At 33.7% G+C, this 20,053-nt stretch overlaps 1 long non-coding RNA gene across 4 annotated transcripts in view; it reads right to left on the bottom strand.

Moving 5' to 3' along the window:
• LOC107320426 overlaps window positions 1-20,053 on the bottom strand; it is a 69,215-nt gene that overhangs the window by 3,978 nt on the left and 45,184 nt on the right. The gene's annotated exons all lie outside the window — the stretch shown is intronic.

Below are 20,053 nucleotides of genomic sequence, written 5' to 3'. Positions count from 1 at the left end.
CCACCACAGTGCTTTGAAATTGCATTTGCTTTGGGGGGCTGACTTTTACTGATTATGAACTGCCCTTACGTATTATAACTGTCTAGTGCTTTTTAAAGCACTAAAAGATAGTTTTGATTCATGAGACAGTATTTCACTGTTATACAATTATTGAATCTTTAAAACAGTACACATACATTTTCAGGATTGTCTGTGAAAAAAAAAAAAAAAAGTATTAGACAAAACATAAGTATTTATTTCATGGCAAATGAAGCAAGAAGCTCACAGTGTCCCTAGTATTCATAAGACTAGGTAACTTACATTCAATCTGATAAAATTTTAAGAACAAATATTGGCAGAACACTCCGAGAAAACTTCTGCCTGAATTTTCTCAGGCATACACTCTGCTTTAATTTAATCTTTAGTCTAACCTTAGCTCACTGAAAAAGGTCTTTGCAGACCTTTCTTTGCTAATGTAACCATTCAGAAGCATTACCATATGTCCAGGGCAGTCCAAGCCCAGAAAAATAGAACAGGGAATGTAAAGGTAGACAACATGATTGAGTTAATCCTTTCCCTTCTTCCTGTCAAACGGGCATGATTATTCTTGTTCTGTCTTTCCCATATTCACATGCCTAAACTATTCATATTTTTATATTCCTAAAAATGTGTGGTCACTACTCACATGAGACTTGCTTTACAAAAGTATATTTTAGCCCTATGACTGTTCCTTGTATTTAATGGTTTATGATCTAATTAGACAAATTCACTGTTACAAAGATCCATCAAAATGCCACATAGCTTAAGTCTCTTACATTTCTGACCTCATAACCTGCTATGATTCTTTCAACACAGGTAACCCGTAATGAATAAGGAAGGTGTAATGCTGAACCTGGAAGTCTGCTCTGAAACAGTAGTCTAAAATAAGCTGTAGTATGCATATGCAGTTAACTAGCTACTCTCTACTAATTACCAATCAGGACACCACTTATGTATATCATCACTTAATAGGTCGTTCTACCTTTGTCTGTTCTACCAAAAGCGTTGAGATTCCTGGCCCTATGTCAGCTTCTCTATGACTATTCTAGCTTCAGGTACTTTCACTGGGGAGAGTGCTGACCTGGAATGATACCTCCCAAACTCTATTAATATTTAAACCCTTTGAACTAGGAATGATCCAGAACTGATATCCCTGGTTGGCAGAAAGAGAATTGCTCTGCAGTGTTTGCATGGGATGTTCCATGGGTGGAACATTGCTTAGACTTCACTGAATAGATCAGGATTCAGTGGTGATTAAGGTACTGGGATGCAATGGCACCAATTCTCAGATGTGATAAGCACTTAGGAACTCAGATCAAGAATTTGCTTACCTTACCACTGCAAATAAGAAGGGTTTTTATACTACCTTGCAGATATTATGTTTCTGTTTGTTCTTTCTAAGAAGGCTGTGATTTCCACATATGTCTCAGAGATGCATACACTTTCACAAAAAGAATATAAACCTACCATGTTTATCAACTTTTCTGAGACCTCATATGCTTATTCTTATTTTAGAGGCATATTTCCTTCAGAATGTGAGATTTTCAAGTTTGTATGTATGAAATAACCAGAATTTGCAAATATTCTCCATAGAAAATGTTTGCTAATAAATTCAGGTGTAGTCACTGACAGCCTTTATTAGAAAATCTGTTCCATGTAGCAGAATCCGTCAATAATCCCTAGCACACTCTCACTGCAGTACTGTAATTAAAATACTAATGGAACATTGATTTTGACTATTGATTGAACAACTGGAACAGGTTGCCCAACAAGGTTGTAGATGCCCCATCCCTGGAGGCATTCAAGGCCAGGCTGGATGTGGCTCTGGGCAGCCTGGTGGTTGGTGACCCTGCACATAGCACGAGTGTTAGAACTAGATGATGATCATTGAGGTCCTTTTCAACCCATGCCATTCTATGATTCTGTGATTAAAACTGCAAAAAATACAAAACTGTCTTAACACAATAGCTGAAATAATAGGCTGGTCACAAAGAGCAGAAAGCTAATAGAAGTTATATTGCAATTACAAGTAGAAAATAAATTCCAAACAAATTATCAATATGATTTACATCTCATTACAACAGCAGAGGTCATCTTGCCTTTTGAAAATCTGCAGTGAACTGGCAAGATAAAAGGTAGCAAGTACTCATATGACAGGCGTTAAAATAAGTAAAATGTTTTTCATAAAGCAAAAGTTTTCAAGGAGTATAATTTATGCCTTCTATTTTAAATGTCCAGACAAGGCAGGTGTTTCCTGAAGGAGCTCACAAGCTACATACAGTAGTATAAGAAGAAATATAAAAATGTGATGTGTTCAAAGTTTCATTTGTAAACACAGATAAATTGGTACTATGTTTTGTGGGCTTTTTTGACATTTTATAACCAAACATGGACTTTCAAGTGTTATTTGTATTTTAAATTTTTAACTGTTTTTAACTGCAGAAAAACCATATGGAATCAATAACTACACATCTTCAGCTAAAAAAATAAAAATAAAGAAAAATAAATAACATCATGTTTCTTTTTCTGTTATCAAAAGTTAATGTATTGTTAAGCCTTGAAAACACTATGCATTTCAACACTTTTTTAGTATATATTAACTTCTACTCAATTTGTAAATTAAGCTTCTAGATTTTATATTTTTCTCTCTTTACATCTACATCAATCTACCTGTGTTTGTATCCATATGTTTTCAAGCAGTGAAGAGAAAATACAATAAAAAAACCTCAAGTTTTTGCCTTGGGACTTTACACTGGTAGTACCATATGACTGTAATGTAAGCAAACGTTGAAGGCAACTCTGAAAGTCATCAAGACCAAGCCTACACAAAACAGGGTTAGCAACCCAACGATATCGGGTCACTTTCACTCTCATCTAGCTGTGTTCTGAATTTCTTTAAAGACAGATGCTGCAGCTTCTATACCCAGCTGGTCTTTGACTGTCAGTCAATCTCAACAAATAGTTCTCTCCCATTAGTCATCTCTTCTCCAGACTGAACAAATGCAGCTCCCTCACCCTTTCCTCTTATATGCATTGCAGCCCTCTCACCAGTCTCAGTCTTGTGATTCTCCATTGACTGAGCTGGGAAATAAAACATTTATTTCAGCAGAATTCAGGGGTTTCTTACAGGCAGCAAAACTGAAGAATAGTTTGAGAGAGACAAATAAAGAACACACAGATCTTTTATCATAGTCCCACCAGCATGGTGGTTAGGAGTACTAGAATTCAACATCACTAAATAAACATCCTGATCCTTACAGTTTTTTTGTGTATGCACACACACATACACATATTTATTTGCATATTCTTGTGTTTATATTTTCCAATGCAAATGTAATAAACCAGGGCTTTATTTTCATCCTAAACAGCACAAGTCCACTTTCCATGGAAGGATATAGGAACAATGTTGTTGTTTATATAACAGTTCAGAAAAAGTTACCCTTCATCTGATATGATTTCTATATGTTTTAGAGGATGTTCCAGAGCCTGAATTTTACTTCAAGGTCAGAACACTGCTGCACCTTTGTATGACAGCCTTTTTCTCTTCATTAAAACTACAAAGCCATCTGTTCACCTGTCTACATTGTTACTAAAACTCAGCTGGGTGTCTATGTCCTCTACAGGCATACTGTACATTGACAGCTATAAAGTTGTTGTTACTCTTGACGTGTAACTAGTGATAACCAGGATATATTACTTGGTCTAAAAGACAGCAAAGTGACTATAACTGAATTAAAACAAACCTATTGCTGAACACTAATTTCCTTTTAAGTAAATTTGATTTACTTCCTTAGTTGTACTGAGATACATTCTTAAGAGATAGCGAATCAAATATGAGCAAGAGGCTTCCATAATGTAACCCTTTAAAGAAGACAGTACATAATTATGGAGCTTTATTTAGCCTAGAATTTACCCTAAGTAATCAGCAAAAGTGGTGACACTTTTCTGCATAGAATGTTGGAAAAGCTAATTATTTTAAACTTCTGGAAGATGTAAATTTGGGTAAAGTCAGAATTATAAACCAGGTGCATTACTGGGTAGTTATGCATACAGAGGAGAGGTCTTTTGTGGGCAGAAATAACGTTAACTGGAAGTTACTCTTTAAACATTTAATAAGAACATATGAGTGCATTGCCAACTGTTAGTTTCAGTAGCAATTTTCTAAATATATGAATTGCATACACTAATTGTTCCTTCTCTATTACTTTCACTAGAAACTCCTCGTGCAGTGCAAAAATTCTAGGTTAAAAAATGAGTATACCTTTTTCCTAGCAATACTATGGATGCTGATGAAAACTTCTATGACATTAGCTAAATAGTTACAATATCTTGCTTAAAATAAAATTGTAAATAGTAGCGGTACCAGATTATTCTTGGTCATCTTCAATCATTTTTCTTCTCAAAGAAGGAATTAAGTTTAAAATGTAGACTGTATCAAACTTATAATTGCAAGGAGATTACTATGAAAATCTTTATGAGGTCATGGTGTAGAATTTATGATAAAAATGCAGGATTATACAGTTAAAGGAGTCCCCTTATAATTACCCCTAAATAACTGTTTGTACAAGTGATCTTTACTTTCAAAGACTTTTTTGAGAATGCACATCTAAGTGTTCTTAAATATATATATGTTTTGACTTGTTAAATAGGAACAATAAGGAATATTGATCCAAGATATTGGAACCAATTGCCATGTTCTGAAAGCTTTGTACCATTTTCACTTAGTATCTTACAGTTCGATATGCCTCTTTATCATAAACAATAAGCTTGCATCTGTTCAAAGAAAATGGATTATCTTTGTTGGAGGAAGACCAGAATATCTCCTGTCTGATGAGGCTAACAAGCATCAGAAAACAGATTAATCATGGAACACCTATCACCGATGTTAACCTGTCATAGTTAGATGAAGCCCAAAGTAGTCTTGTCAGTCAAAATGGTCATTTATATTGTCAGTGTAAAACAAACACAGATGTATTCTTTTCTTTAGGTTTCTGAAAGAAGTCAAACAATTTATCAATATTTTCTCTCAAAGTACCTGTGAGAAATAGCTCCAAATGAAACATCAAGCACAAGCAAGTGTCCTTTGGAAAAAGAACATGAAACCTAACACAAACCCTCCTAACCATACTATGGGGATTTTCTAAATCATAAAATCTGCAGGATTACTCCTTTCATATCTACAGCACAAACATGGCTTTGAAAGTCCAAAGGAACAGTCACATTATTTGCATACTTATTGAAAGCATATTTGACCTTAGACAGCACTACTCTTTAATGTACAAATTTATGTCATGCTCATCTCTTTTGAATAAAAGTAGTTTAGCTACAACATATTGGGCTTTGGGCAACCTGTTCATGCTGGAAGAATAAAATGTAAGAAACAGATTTGGGGATGCACCGATGAAAAAACAGAGTCTTATTTTTTCAGTGTTGATCTAATAGAGAGAATCATCTATGATATATACCAAAGTGATTGTAAGCATCTAACTATAATGACTATCAACTCTAATTAAACATAACTGGTAGATTCAAATATCAAAGAACCTTTTAGAACTTTATTTAAATTTGAAGAGCTTGTGTTTAAATAAGCAAATATTGCAAAAATACAAATGGAAAAGAGATGGATGAAAAGAGGTGACAAACATGCCACACTACAGTTAAGAGAAAAACCTAGAAGAAAAAAGTAATGAAAGCCACAATATCATAACTTTGGCTTTAATGATCACTTGATGATCACTGCTTCAACAAGTATCCACTATTTCTCCATAAATATTCATTCTAATACATTTCATCAGTAGCTGTTTTCCCATTCTAAATATAAAAGGCTAATGTGTTTTCTTGAGTTTCTTTTTTCTTGAGCAAATTTGTTTCACATGCACATGCAATTCATGAAATATTCATACTGTATTTGCTACATCCATGAGAAGAACAGAATCCTGCCATATGTTTAAAGTGCATTATATTTTAAAAGGTCATGAAAAGTTGTCAGTTTTGTAATACTGTCACTTTTTAAAATGTGTGCAGTACATTTCACCAGACATATAACATATGTGCCATATAGAAAACTTACATTGTTTCCTTATGGGCATCTCTGCACTCAACAATCTTCAAAAAGATGAATCAAATGACTTAAATATAATAGATTAGGATCATTTTACAGACTGGCTAGTAGCATTAGGAACTGGAGCAGACTTAAATGGACTGATCCATAAAGTGGCTAAAACTACAGCTGCTGTAACTTATAATAGGACCTCAGAAATCTCATGGAACCATTTCTCCTGTGAAGGCCAAGTGATGCACGTCATTACATATCAAGTCTTTTTAGACAAGCACAAGAAGAAATAAGACAGGGACTAACGTTGTATGGAAGCTTGACACTCACTATATTAAAAAAAAAAAAAAAAAAACTATAAAAAAAAAGCATTCTACAAAAGTAGAAGACATATGGGACAACAGGAAGATTAAACTTTTTCACCCTGAGGTAGAGCAAGGCCTTATGTGAGACCGATAGTTCAGCTGCGGTTCTGCAGATTCCTGCTGCCTATCTTCAGTTCTATGGAGGCAGGTAATTATTTATGAGCACCAAAACAGTCATTAAAACCCTTGACCACCATCACTGTACAGTCTCCATGGAGCATCACTGCCCTCTTCTGGGATTTACTCATTATAAGGACATGCAGCATTAAGGATGTAGGCTCCATGCATTGACTTCATTCAACGTTCTCCTTAAGAGACTCTTGTTAAGTGTCTTATTCTTCCCAGATTCCAGTTTAAGTAACTGTCCGATCAGACTCACTTATTTCATTAGTCTATAGTGCTTATTTTCCAAAATTGCCTAATTGATTCATCAACAGTCTGCTTAAATATGTAACTAATTCCAAATATATTGAATCATTACTCTTGCTGTTTCTCTGAATGTTTAATTAAGTTATTACAGAGTTTATTACCTTCCCAATTAATCATCTATTCCCTAATAAATTTACTAGCTACTTATTTATTTTCAACACATTCTTTTATCATGTGCTTTCACTTCCTTGTCCTTCATCTCTACTTAACAACAACCTTTGCCACATTCCAACCTATTTTTAACTTTTTTCATCAGTTACCCAGTCCTTTGCTTACTCTACTGAAAACATTGTTGCCTGCCCTCAAAACTACTTTCAATTAGCTTTTTATAACCTTCTCAGTATTCTTTAAGCAATTCTTTCACCATCGACTTTGATGACCTCACCTGTTGTTTCCGTCTTGATTTCAGACTCTATCACAATGACACATAAGAAAGATGTTTAAATTTCTTTTTGTGACCAAGAAATTTGATATACAGTTTCTTTGATGAGCTGACAAAGTTTGGCAAGATTTTTCATTTCCTTGGCAATTACATTTTTCAATGGCAAAGTATACATACTCCGTGTGTAGCATGATTTTAGCAACATTCTTTAAAAATTCACTTCAGAAGTACAATAAATGATTAGTCTTTGCAGTAATGAAAAATTGTTAGTGGATTTCTGCATGAAGATCTGTACCATCCCATGCAGTTTGCCACATATGCTGAAACAAGTGTAATAAATAGAAGTGAATACTGGGATGATAATTTTCTCATGGTACTAAATTATTTAAGGCAGTAAAGACAAAGATCTAGAAAGCAGAACTGAAAGAAAACCTTACTAGAGAAAGTGACTGAACATTAAAATGGCAGACAAAATTCATTACAGATGGATGCACTAATTCATTAGTGATGCACATGAGCAAGACAATTCCAACCATGCTAATAAAATAATGGTCTCTCGTCCCCTAGGAACGAGATCTTGGAAGTATGATAGGTATTTCTATGAAAATATGATCACAGTGATCAGAAGTAGGCAAAACGTATGGAAATTTTTAAGGAATAGAGAACAAAACACAGAAAACCTGAATATGAATTCATGTGTTGCTACAAGAAAGATTATGGAGTGATTTATGTGCAAGGAAGAATTAGAATAAAATATGACAATGAAACAAAACTGTATGATTGTAGTATATAAAATAGTGAGGAAAAAGAGAAAAAGTAGTTTTGTAGTCTCGGTTCATTATATTAAAACAAACATAAGGCTGCTTTATACCCATCCAAAGAATGACTCTGATACAAGACGTCTTTAAAGCTGTAACTTTTCTGGAGAAATTTGCTCCTTGTTTCTGTATTCTGTAGATCTCTGTGATTTAGTCATTACAGAAGATAGGCACTGAGCTAGAAAGTTTTTCTCTACTGATTTTGCTCACACTTGCATCCTCATATATTTCTTTTTTTTTTCCAGACTAAATCCAAAGCAGATATTTTTATTATAAATCTCTTAGCAGATATACTCCAAAATTGGTCTGTCTGTCTTTCTTTCATTAGGAGCAGGCTCTGCAGAAAAAATACTGAGTTTCGTCATACCTATATGCTCAACATGCTTCTGTGATCACATAGTGAGACTGACCCAGGAGTGAACTACCTAGGTTGAATTTCAGAATTTAACTTTAGGAGTAAGAACTTGTGCTCTTGATTATGAAAAAGTGCAGGAAACTCACAGTTATTGCTGAAGTCAGTCAATGCTGATTCTAGTCATGACTTCTCCCAGTAGGTCATCAATGTAATGTGGAGATTGTAATCTGAACTACTGGTTCTATTCATTTTCCTTAACTTTTCCACTAAATGTTCTTACTTGGAACTAATATACGACCTTCTGCTCAGTGATTCTTTGGCATGTCTTTAATTATATGTAACACCCTCAAAGAAATCTAGACTCCTGGTAAATTATGCATATAAATGTGATAATGCTAAAGTAATTTTCCATATTTTTCTCATCATTACCTGGTGATTTAAATTGCTTATTGAAATACAGAATAGAATAAAGTCTGTCTTCTCTAATACTACTATAAGCAAGTCTTAGTACAGATCTCAACTTGGATATAAAGCAGACCAAACTTTTGGCCAATGAATATAATGATAATTTTATGGCAACAGTTTCAGGAAAGTTTCAGATTTCAGCATAGCTCAGTTTGAATGCATGGATAATGTTTATGTTGATTTTCAAATACATATATTTAAAAACCTTACCTGAGCCCACATTTCTTAGTATTGTGAACTTCCCTTGAAGTCAGGTATGTCTTTCTGATTCAGCTTCTTTTTCTTTGAAAGGTGTTTTAAATGTTTGAGTTATAACTTTATAACATCCGTAAAACAAAAGTATATATTCAGAATCTGTTACCAATCAATATTTTTACTTTTTTTTTTTTTTGAAGCTGTACAAACAAAACTCTCTATTTCTAATTTTATATTATACTGTGTCCCAATCAGTCATTTGAGCTCACATAACTAAATAAATATTTTGCCAAGAGCTGAAGGATTACAATAAGGATTACAATTGGCTTTAAATTATCATAGGAATTTCAAACCAGTCAGTATTCATAGTTCTATTAAAATTGATTCCTAATTTTGTCTAGTCAGTTCTGACATATAACTATAATTGCAGCCTGCTGAGAAATTTAAGTAAAAGTAAACAGGCTCCTTTCATCTGTGAATCTGGAAGAATGATTGTATCTACAGTCCACAGGAAAGAAAAGGTTCTAACATGCTTGGTCTCTCCCATAGAGATTTTCAAGCTAAGACATAATGAAGGAATGCATTTATGCTGTTAAAACTCTAATTACTAGCAAATCCACTCAAATTAGAAAAATAAATATAAATAATTACATAGAAAACATAATTAATTTTAATTTCCTTGTCCAAGGACACCTAGAGTATATGCATACTTTTTTTTTTTTTTTTTCCTGCTAATTCACTCAGCCAGCCATTAGGTGTACTCTCCTATGTGGTATTGCTATCCTCAGAAGTATACTTGACCAGGTTCACTACAATTACAGTGGCTTTCTAATATGTATACTGCTTCTTATGACTGAAGCTAATTCTGAGTTGTTTTGGAGCCAAATGGGAGATCACAGCAATCCTGATACCTGTTCCATAATGTGTTATGGCTCAAAATTTGCCTCGCAATTTAGTTTTCTACATTGTTCTGAAGGAAAGCAAAATACAAACAATGGTTCCATTCTGAGAGCTTATCCCTACAAAGAAGCAGTGTCTTTGAGGAAAAATTGATTGTGCCTCCAAAACTTTTCTAAACAGAAAGGCTCCAAAGAACAAAGGTGCTTATGACTATTTTAACCTCTTAATAAAATAAAAGATCTCCTGATTTAGACTCATTTCACAACCAATCAATCAATCAATCAATCAATCAACAAGTGTTTCATGTACCAAAAATTAAAAAGAAAAAAACAAAACAAACAAACAAACAAAAAAACCCCACAAAAACAAACAAAGGAAGTGTCAATAGATCAGTGTTGACAACATACATGAACTGAAAGGCTTTGAGTTTTGAATCCCTTCAAACTAAATTTACACTTTTGTCTTTTCTGTCAAAATTTATTTTATCTGCATAGGTGTGAAAGAATGGGGAAAAAAAAGCAACAACAACAAAAAAACCCCACAAGTAACAGTAATACTGTATTTCCCTTTGTTCCTTTCTCTGAATGACGCTGGTATCATAATTGTATGCCCTATCTGTTATAACAGTGAAGATCTGAGATGATTTCCTTATCTGTCCCAAGTCTCTGTGTCAGTGAAGACAGTTGCTTTCCTCTCCATGAAGGAAGATAATAACCAATATACTATTATATTACTTCTTTAGGAGTTCACTGTAGGCAAAATTAAATCACATTGTGGTCTCTTAGACATACAGACATATTTAACTTGCACCTAGGAGGTGAGAATTATTTCACAAAATCTCCTACATTACGTCACAAAGTCCATTGTAATGATAATTATGAACTATTTCCAGTGGCTGGATTCCTTAGCTCATTTAGATTTTAACTACCCCATGTATTTCAATAGAACTTTATTTTTGTTAGAAGTCCCTTATGGTATTTCCTTGATTGTATGCATTCAAGAAGATTAAATTGAGTTTTTGAAAGTGCTTATCTGAATCTTAGCATCTAGTTACATAAAATCACAGTAGTAAAAGAATTTCTGTCCTCTGGCAGTGACTATTCTTCCCCTTCATTTGATTACTTTCCAAGCACAGTGAGAAGTCATTTCAAAAAGATGAACGAAGATGAGAATGCTGATGATGAAGGGCAAAAAAATGATTCTTCATGCATACCCAACTTCCAACATATATGCTGAATCATCAAATGAGTCTGTTGAAGCTTAGACCTAACTGCAAAGATATTCATAAATACCTAAAAATTTGGAAAAATATTTTTTTTAGTTCCTCTGATTATTAAATCCAAACAGTGTAACTAGCAATAATGCTTATCAGAGAGCTGCCATTTATAGTAGCTTTTTTAAAAAGAATTTTGATTTTTTTCTTTAGACTTGTGGAAAATAAAAACAAACATTATATTTATATGACTGAAGTTTGCCATCTGTACCTGAAATTCCTGTCCATAGTTCGCATACTTATCCTTTCTCTTCAGATTTCATTTCACATTCTTCTGCAACTGTATTTCAATGTCGTTCCACATCGTCCCTTATCCCTTTCATTCATCCATGCTTTCTCTTCTTTCACCATTTCAGGCAAAACTGAGACATATCCTGGTAGACAGCTTACAAAGCAGTAGAAGCTCAGATAAGTTTGTAGAGTATTTTCTTGCAAGGACAACTTTTTTCTTGTAAGGACAACTTAATGATCAGTGTTCTTTGAGTATATTTCTGGAACAGTTTTAACTACAGAGATGTATTTTCATAAGTGTAAGAAAATAAAACTAAATTAAACTAACAAAAATATCGTATTTTGTTGCATAACTTGTGTGATTTTTGTTAGTTTTGTTTTATTTTTTATCAAAGAACAATCCTGCTATCACAAAGCCATTTTTTCTTTCCCACTATACCATCTCAGTTAATTTTGAAAAGCCCTGAGAGGAAGGAGATGTGCTTTGCGGGTTTTTGGGAGAAAAATCACAGAGCTCATAAATCTGAAAAGCAAAAGTAGGAGAAACTGATAGATTAACAGTTTTAGGCACTGAATTGGCTACTGGAAAACACTGAATTGAGTTTCTCCCATACTGTCCTTTATGCCTATAAGCATTTACTGGAAATAATGCTCCTGCACTGCTTGCCTTAAAACTCTTAAAAAAAGAGAAATCATTCCTAAATAATGTTAGATTCCCAGTGAGTTTCTTGCATTGTTAATTAATTTTGTCTCTTTTCTATTCTTTGTTTTGCTTTGATATCCCTTGTTTTTATACTCAAATGTGTCATCTTCTGCTTTGTATTTTTTATGAAGATGTTGGCTTTGTGTTTGCATCACCCCTAACAATTGGAGTCCTCAACTATGAGTAGCAGTAATACCTAGAGATGGCATGACTTGCTACTTCTTTTCCAACAATATTTAGAAATGACAGAATAACTATGTAAAGTGATCAGAAGGCAATAAGTCTAAAATTCATAAAAGTAACCATGCCATGTAAGAACGATGCATAAATTTAGAAAGTAAATGGATTTAATGGAAACACAAGTTTGCATTTAAAAATGTCACTGTTAAGATACAAAACAACCACAGCTTCCTGAGAAGCAGCTCAATATATTTCTAAATGTGTTTCGAAAAAGCTCTTAGAATTCCTCAGAATATGTCAGTAGCTCCAGAAACACAATAAAATGGAAAACACTCAGAAGTAAAGCACATTGAGGTACACACACACACATACACACACACACACACACACATATATATAGGGTTGGTTTTTTTTGGTTTTTTTTTTTTTTTAAGCTACTTAAAAGGCAAAATGGTCCAGAAAGCTTTGCTGCCAGTATAATTTATTATGGAATTAATCTATTATGTGTTTGCACCAGGTCAGGCTGCTAAAAGAAACCTGTATCTTATCGAAATCAGATTGAGAAGTACAAATCGAGAATCCCTAATGGAGTACTAAGCACACTTCAAACAGCCAGCCATATGGACTGTGTTACGGCCTGGGGATGGTTTCTCTTGAGCCATAAACTTAGGCAACAGAGTGTGGAAGACACTTTATTTGATACAAGGTCTTAAAAAACAATGCTTTTTAAACAAAAAATAAAATAGGTTAATGCTTGGCTAAGAAACCAGGGCTTTAGACATCTGACTGAAGGCAACTTTCTAGTTTCATCCTAATCCATACTTTTTTAAAAAGTCTTTTTAAAAAAGATGTTTAGAGGACAATGTACTTAGCTCCTGATTTCAGTGTGTTTGAAGAGGAAAGCTTGCCTAATTATAGCAAGTGAGAGATACCATATTATCAGATAATACCCACAAGAAATTAGAAAGGGACCATGTTCAATCCCTATATGTTCATAATTAGACCATCTGAAGGTCTGATTCCATGATTAAGAGGCTTATCATCTGTTCAGACTTCCAGTCATTTAACAAAGCTTTGCCTTCATCATAAACCTGACTATTCACAGCGATAAATAAATAAATAAATAATTTAATTTTAAAAAATCAGTTTTCTGTCTAATGCAAACATACTGTGTGCTTGTGCTAGTAAAAGCACCATTTGTGGCATTCTGATAGCCAATACAAAATCCCTAGTTGTTTCATCTTGAAGTCAAGGGAGTCAACTTAATAGATAAATAATGTCACTTGATTATATAGGATTGGGCAGGATTTTTCTAACTAACTTTCTGCACTCAGAAAGCTCTTTTGAGTATTTTGGACTAAATTTTTATTTTTCTCTGTACTATATCTGAAAATTGAAGAGCTTTTATTTTTATTATTATTATTATTATTATTATTTTATTTTATTTTATTTTTTTTTTCATGGCAGTGATTAACTATGGCAAAATGGAAGACCTTATTATGAAGAAATGATGTTGGTTTTCTTTTCTCATTATCATGTAGAATTTTACAAAAGTAACTCATATGTAATTTTATTTTTTATCACATCATTGAAATTTGTATTTCAAATTTTAAGCATTTTCTTCAAATAATTTATTTTAATGTCTTTTCTTTTGCTTAAACACGTAGCTGGCAAAACATTCATTGTCATAATATTGCAAGTAAGAATTGTTTGTTATATCTCATCTGTATTTACATTATAAAGCAAGTAATCATGGAAAATTAGAAGTTATTTTATCATTCAGACTCATTGGCTGGATAGTTTTGTCTGTAGCATTTATAAACCATGATGCCCTGCAGAACTTTTAAAAATCTGCTGGTAACCAGAAAGATACAAAGAAAGTTCTTACACCTGGGAAAAAGTGATGAAAAAATCATTTGTTCCAGATTATTCTGCAGATGGCTGACAGTACGTGGCCTTGTTCTCATTTTCTGCTTCTACCTAGAAGAGAGGAATAACTATCCCACATTTTAAGAGTTATTTATTCTTTACAATTTATGCTTTGTTGTCTTAAAGGATAATATATATATATTTTTTAAAGTTTTATTTAAGTCTTCAGACATAAAAAACTGCAATGAAAATAAATGTTATGGGTCATTTTCCATATATATGGATTAATATACATGTTACTGTCAATTTGGATAAACCATCAATGCAAATATATCTCAAACAACTCACAAAAATAATACAGAAACCTAGAACTTTAACTGATGTTTAATGGAACAAAATAATTTTCCTACATATAAGGTAATGGTATGAGTTCATAAAACCACACTTGTGCATTACAGTTGATGCTGGTATTGGAATCCTGAAATGCAAATCATCATTATATTTACCAGGTGTGAAAAATATGAAACTACACCTGACCTGGGAGTAGTTATGCTATACATGAATAAAATACTGTTCAGGTAATGCACTTTTCTTTCATCTGCTCCCTGAAACACTGCCCATCAAGCAGTTTTATCCTGTGCCTTCATAGGTGGGAACTGAGTGTGTAGACTCAGTCAGACTCTGTAGATTTGGGTTTGAATCCCAGCTGTAGCACTTGAGCCACTTTATAACCTGAAGTAAAACACTTAGCTGCTTTCTCTTTTGTATGCAAATAATGTGGGAAGAGCTCTTCCTCATTGTGTATTTGTACAACTTCAGATGCATGGCTCATTGTCACTGAGTATAAAAGCTAATCATAATAATAAAAGATGATGCAAAATATTTTATTCAATTTCATTCAGTTTTATCTAAGATAAAACATTTGAAGATCACAACTTTGTACTCTGTTCATGTCCTTTAATAACTCCACATCTGAACAGACTTGGTTCAAAAGCTGCATTCAGCTGTAACCACTCCTGTTCAAATTGTTCACCCCACGGAATGCTGAATATTTTCCATTTCCTTGGGAAAGCAGCCATCATTTCTTAGGCCAGCATTTTAAAGTGAGTAGATAAAAACTGAGAAGTGGGGCAATGCAAATAAAGATTGAATGCTTTATTAGTCGTGCATTTATTGAGGCAAGTTTACAAAGGTTCACAGTACAGATAACTATAAGAGTAGGATCAAGTTTAATTAGAAATTAAAAATATATAAATTAACTTTTAGGTAAAAAAATATATCGGAGCTTTTCTGGGAAATGAAAGGTACTTCAGCAATATGATACTTTTATTGCATTCTGTTTTAAAAGGAATATAGACAACATTAGTTGGCACTACTAACTTTGCTTCACACTACCAAAGCAGATTACTCCAAAGACTTCAAAATTCAAAGTATATCATTTGAATTTGCTAAGTGGTTCTCTCAGGATGCTAGGGATGTAAAAGTTATATCCCAGAAAGTGCCAAGATTCTTAATAAAGAAGGTAAAAACTTTTTTGTAAAATCCATATTGGGACAAAGTACATGCCACTCAGCTGAAAACAAAAATTTACACTGAAATAAGAACTGGATTAATACAAACCTGATGTGCCATTTTACTAGTTCTGTAACATCTGACCTTCATCAAAGAAGCAATCATCATAGGGTATCAGAGACTCAGTGGACCGGATTTAGTGGTTGTGTAAGTTAATGTTGTGTCAGAAGCTATGCTGACACTACATAGGAACTACTGTTCAGAGCTTTAAAAGAAGTGAGTTGCCTGTTTTCAAGAGATGCTGATCCATTGTGATCTATTTGTGATCCACTGGAGATAGAGTTTGACTATTGAGTCTTTTAGCTTTGACTATTTGCAACCAAGTTAGGTTGGCTAGGTTTCTCTGAGAACGAATCTGCATATTGTCCTTCGTACTTGTGACTTTTGTGATATTTTTGGTTTGACATAAAAACTTTTATTTCACTTCTGTTACTATTACAGTGAGAAATTGCTATTTTTTTTTTTTTCTTTTCAATATGATTAGTTTGATGTTGAATATAATTCATTATAAGGTTAAAATATCATTCTGACTTAACTAGTTGTTAAGGGAAGACATACCTGCAGTACCATAATGCATTTAAAACCCAAGGCAGCATTTGCAAATGCAAACTGATGCATTTTGATATCACAGCAAAGTTAACACAATGTTTGTGGATTTTGATTCCAGCTTCTAAATTGCTGGTGCAGAGATGCTGAAGCTTTTGGAATATGACACATCAAAAAAAGATATAACCGATTTTTCCTTTTAAAGCCACATATTTTTAGGAACTATCTAACTACAGTGAGTGCTATTACACCAGTGAAATGGGATAATATCAGTGTAAGTAAATTAACAGTGTTAAAGTACTGACCACGTACAGATTACAGGAAATATTTTTGTAGGAAGTTTAAATCTCCCAGGACAAGCCATGGACATCCCCACCTCTGCTATGAAAATACTTTGTATTCTTTGTTGCTACTTTATCCCTTATGGATTAAACTTTATGTATTTTCTCCATCTTGTAAAATTCTTTTTGTAAAACTTGTTGTTGGAGTATATATACATATGTCTGATGTTTTAAGGATCTTTGAAAGTCTTTAGAACTAACCCGCATCCTTGATTGATCTTCCTAAAGAAAATTTTTAATCAGGAGCATTACATTTTACTTTTGGAAGTCAAAGCACTAAAGAGGATGACAGGTTTACTCTCTTCCTACCCTTTCTCTTAGTCAGACAGGCAATGTATTTTCCAAAGGCACCAGTGCCTCAGGAATGTTGTGTTATTTCATTTCAGTGGGGATCAGAGGTTTATACCTTTATTTATGGTTGTCATTTTTTGCTTCAAACCTCACAAGCTTTCTCTAACTATGTAGTCATTCATATATCCTGAAAGAATTTCAGATAATTTACTGTTGCTGAACAGAATTCTCTTCACTGTGGCGTGAAGAATTACATGCTCTACTCCTCTTTTATTGCTTATAGGCAAAATCCTGCACTCATTTACACCACTGCAATATTGAATAGACTTCTTTGAGAGCATTAATGTGTGCTGCTTATTTGATAGAGAAGAAAATGTTATTCTGCAGCAATCTAAAAATTCTTCAAAGACTACTACTTTGTTAACCTGTTAGGACAGACAGAACATCCAATGGTTTTAACAAAAGGAATTAAAATGTTTACTGACTGAGTACTAAGAGAAACAGTTGTTCTCATTCAATTTAACATTTCCTGAGATCAGACAAAATAAAATTAGATATTCCAAGACACTTTAGTTTGGGTTAGCCATGCCAACAGCTTCAGCTTCCTCTGTGATTTTTTACCCTAAGGCCTTGAGGAAGGTCATTAGTAAAAAAACATCACTCTGTAGATAGTCTGGAAATTATCCCAACTTCGACACCTTATCTCCTGAAGAGATCAGTCGGAGTTGAGGGCTTTCAGTCAGGTGTGAGTGTCTACCCCTTCCCAACTTTTGGGGCAGGAATAAGTGGAATGTATTCTGCCTCCGTCATTCTAGAGACATTCTCGTCAAGGGATCTCTAGAGCAGGAGCTCCTGCAGGTCTTCTCAAGTAAACAGGTAGAGGTGTTCATGGGCAGCATGAAGTCTTCAAGTCAAAAAGCCCAAAAGTGCTCTTGTAGACAAAAATTAAGTCATGCCCTGAAGGGAGGGTAAAGGTCATTGTGACTTAATAAAGAAAGAAAATGAAGTTTGGATGGAAGCAGGGAGTAAAGAAAGTATCCTTGAAAGCAGAAGGGATTTGAGAGTGGTATATGGCTAAAAATGGAAACAGAGTGAAGGTGAAATGATACAAGGAGTCTCTGATTTATGCAGTGAACTTAAGCTATGGCTTTAAAATAGATGACATTTTAATACAAAAATTGGGTTTTAGACCAAAAGACAGTGTTCTCTCACAGCCAGAGCACATGAATCAATTCCTTGTCTCATTCATCATCCTGCAATGCTGCAGTGGCAATGACATCAATAGTTCATGCTGAAAAATAGCATCACAGGAGAATCAACTTTATATTTTACATAAAATGTGGTTTAACAGGTGGAAAGAGTAAGAAAATTACTGATCTCTACGCAAGATTCGTTGTAAAAAATAAGTTTGATAGCCAGAAAATTCTCGTTTCAGCTCCCAAGTAAAAGTCACTTTCACAGCAAGTTACTTAAATTATCTGGCTCAGTTGGGATAAGTAGTCATAAGCCATATTGGCAGGTGGGGATCTTTTATCCTCTGGGTCACAGATGTGATTAATCCTTAGGCAAAGTTCTTTTGCACAATCCTTATAATATTTAAAGCACTAAGTATAACACATATAGTAATAATAACATTTAAATGCTTTAGTTGAGAGAAGTGTATACATTTCTTTCTATACTAGAAATACACTAGCGTATACACTAGAAATTATCTCTAAACCCAGCTAGAAAATGCAAGATATTAATGCACAAGAGTCAGACTTAGGAACAAGCAGAGGCCACTTCACAATCCAAGTACAGCCTTTGGAGATGATCAGCTTTGTGAAGTAGGCTGCCAAGTATGTTTTCACAAAATTTTAAAGCAATTTACTTGGTAAATATGATTTATAAATACAAAATACTTTATAAAAGTACATGTTGAAATAAAAAAAATTTATATATGAAATGTTTTCACTGTTCAAGAAAGTATGTAGGCTTTCAATACTTCAAATAGAGAGGAAAAAAAAAAACGAAAAAAAAAAAAACATTTTCAGATCTATTTGGCTAGCCCTTCAAATTTGATGGACCAGAGGATGGCTCTTAATACAGGATGAACGAGAAGTAAAGCATCTGGGTAACATTCCTTCTTAGCGCCAGCTTCTACTCCAACTTAATCCTTTAAATACCATAGCTCACTATCTTGAGGTTTAAAAACATTCAACACAGTTTTATTCAAGGCTAAACTAGTGGCTTAATGCAAGGAGAGCTGCATTGCTGTTTGTTTTTTGTTTGTTTGTTTTTTTAATAGTATGAAATTGAACATATTTTTCCCCCCAAAAAAAACAATTAAAAAGAGGATATAAATGATTATTTCCCCTTGTCTTAATTGTTAAGACTGAATACATTTTATCTGGAAGTGAAATTAGTTTGCTTAAAAACTAAGGCATGTAATTCTTAAGAAAAGCTAGTCTTTTGATTCAGCTGGGGAGAGATTGCTCAGATGGTCTGACAATCACAGAATCACAAGGGCTGGACTAGATTATTTGTAGGCTGAGTTGGTTTGTTACTGTACAGCTACAAGAAGGAACAGAAATTTGCAAGGAAAAAACTTCTATGTAAGAAAGATAGTACTGACAACCTGAATGCAACAGAGAACTATAAGAAATAGAGGCATATACCTAGTATTTTATGAATTTGATATGTGAATATCTATGTACAGATCATTGTGATCTTTAGATGTGGAATTACAGTAGATGCAAAACTGGGCTCAAAGGTAAGAAAAGCTGTTATTAGTATAAAAAGAAACTGAAGACTATGTTCAATACACCGTGGATGTGTATGACAGTAGTTAATGCAGAAAGCAAGCAGGGACCATTTATGTCTGTCTGAAAAAAATCTATGCAAACCTAAGAAATCTGCCATATGATCAGAAAAGTGATATCAAAAGTTTAGAAGGATTTGTATCTGCTGGAAGAAGTAGCTCTCATCATGCAAGATGGAACATGTGTTTTGGGACTGTTTCAGACTTTAGTAAGAACTTGTGTAGGAAATGATGGCTTTTTCAGTCTAACATCCTCCTTGCTTGCATA

The sequence above is a fragment of the Coturnix japonica genome, chromosome 1, assembly GCF_001577835.2.
Source record: "Coturnix japonica isolate 7356 chromosome 1, Coturnix japonica 2.1, whole genome shotgun sequence".
Lineage (NCBI taxonomy): Eukaryota > Metazoa > Chordata > Aves > Galliformes > Phasianidae > Coturnix > Coturnix japonica.
Note: the sequence above shows the minus strand (reverse complement) of the source record. Positions and strands in the feature narration are given on the sequence as shown.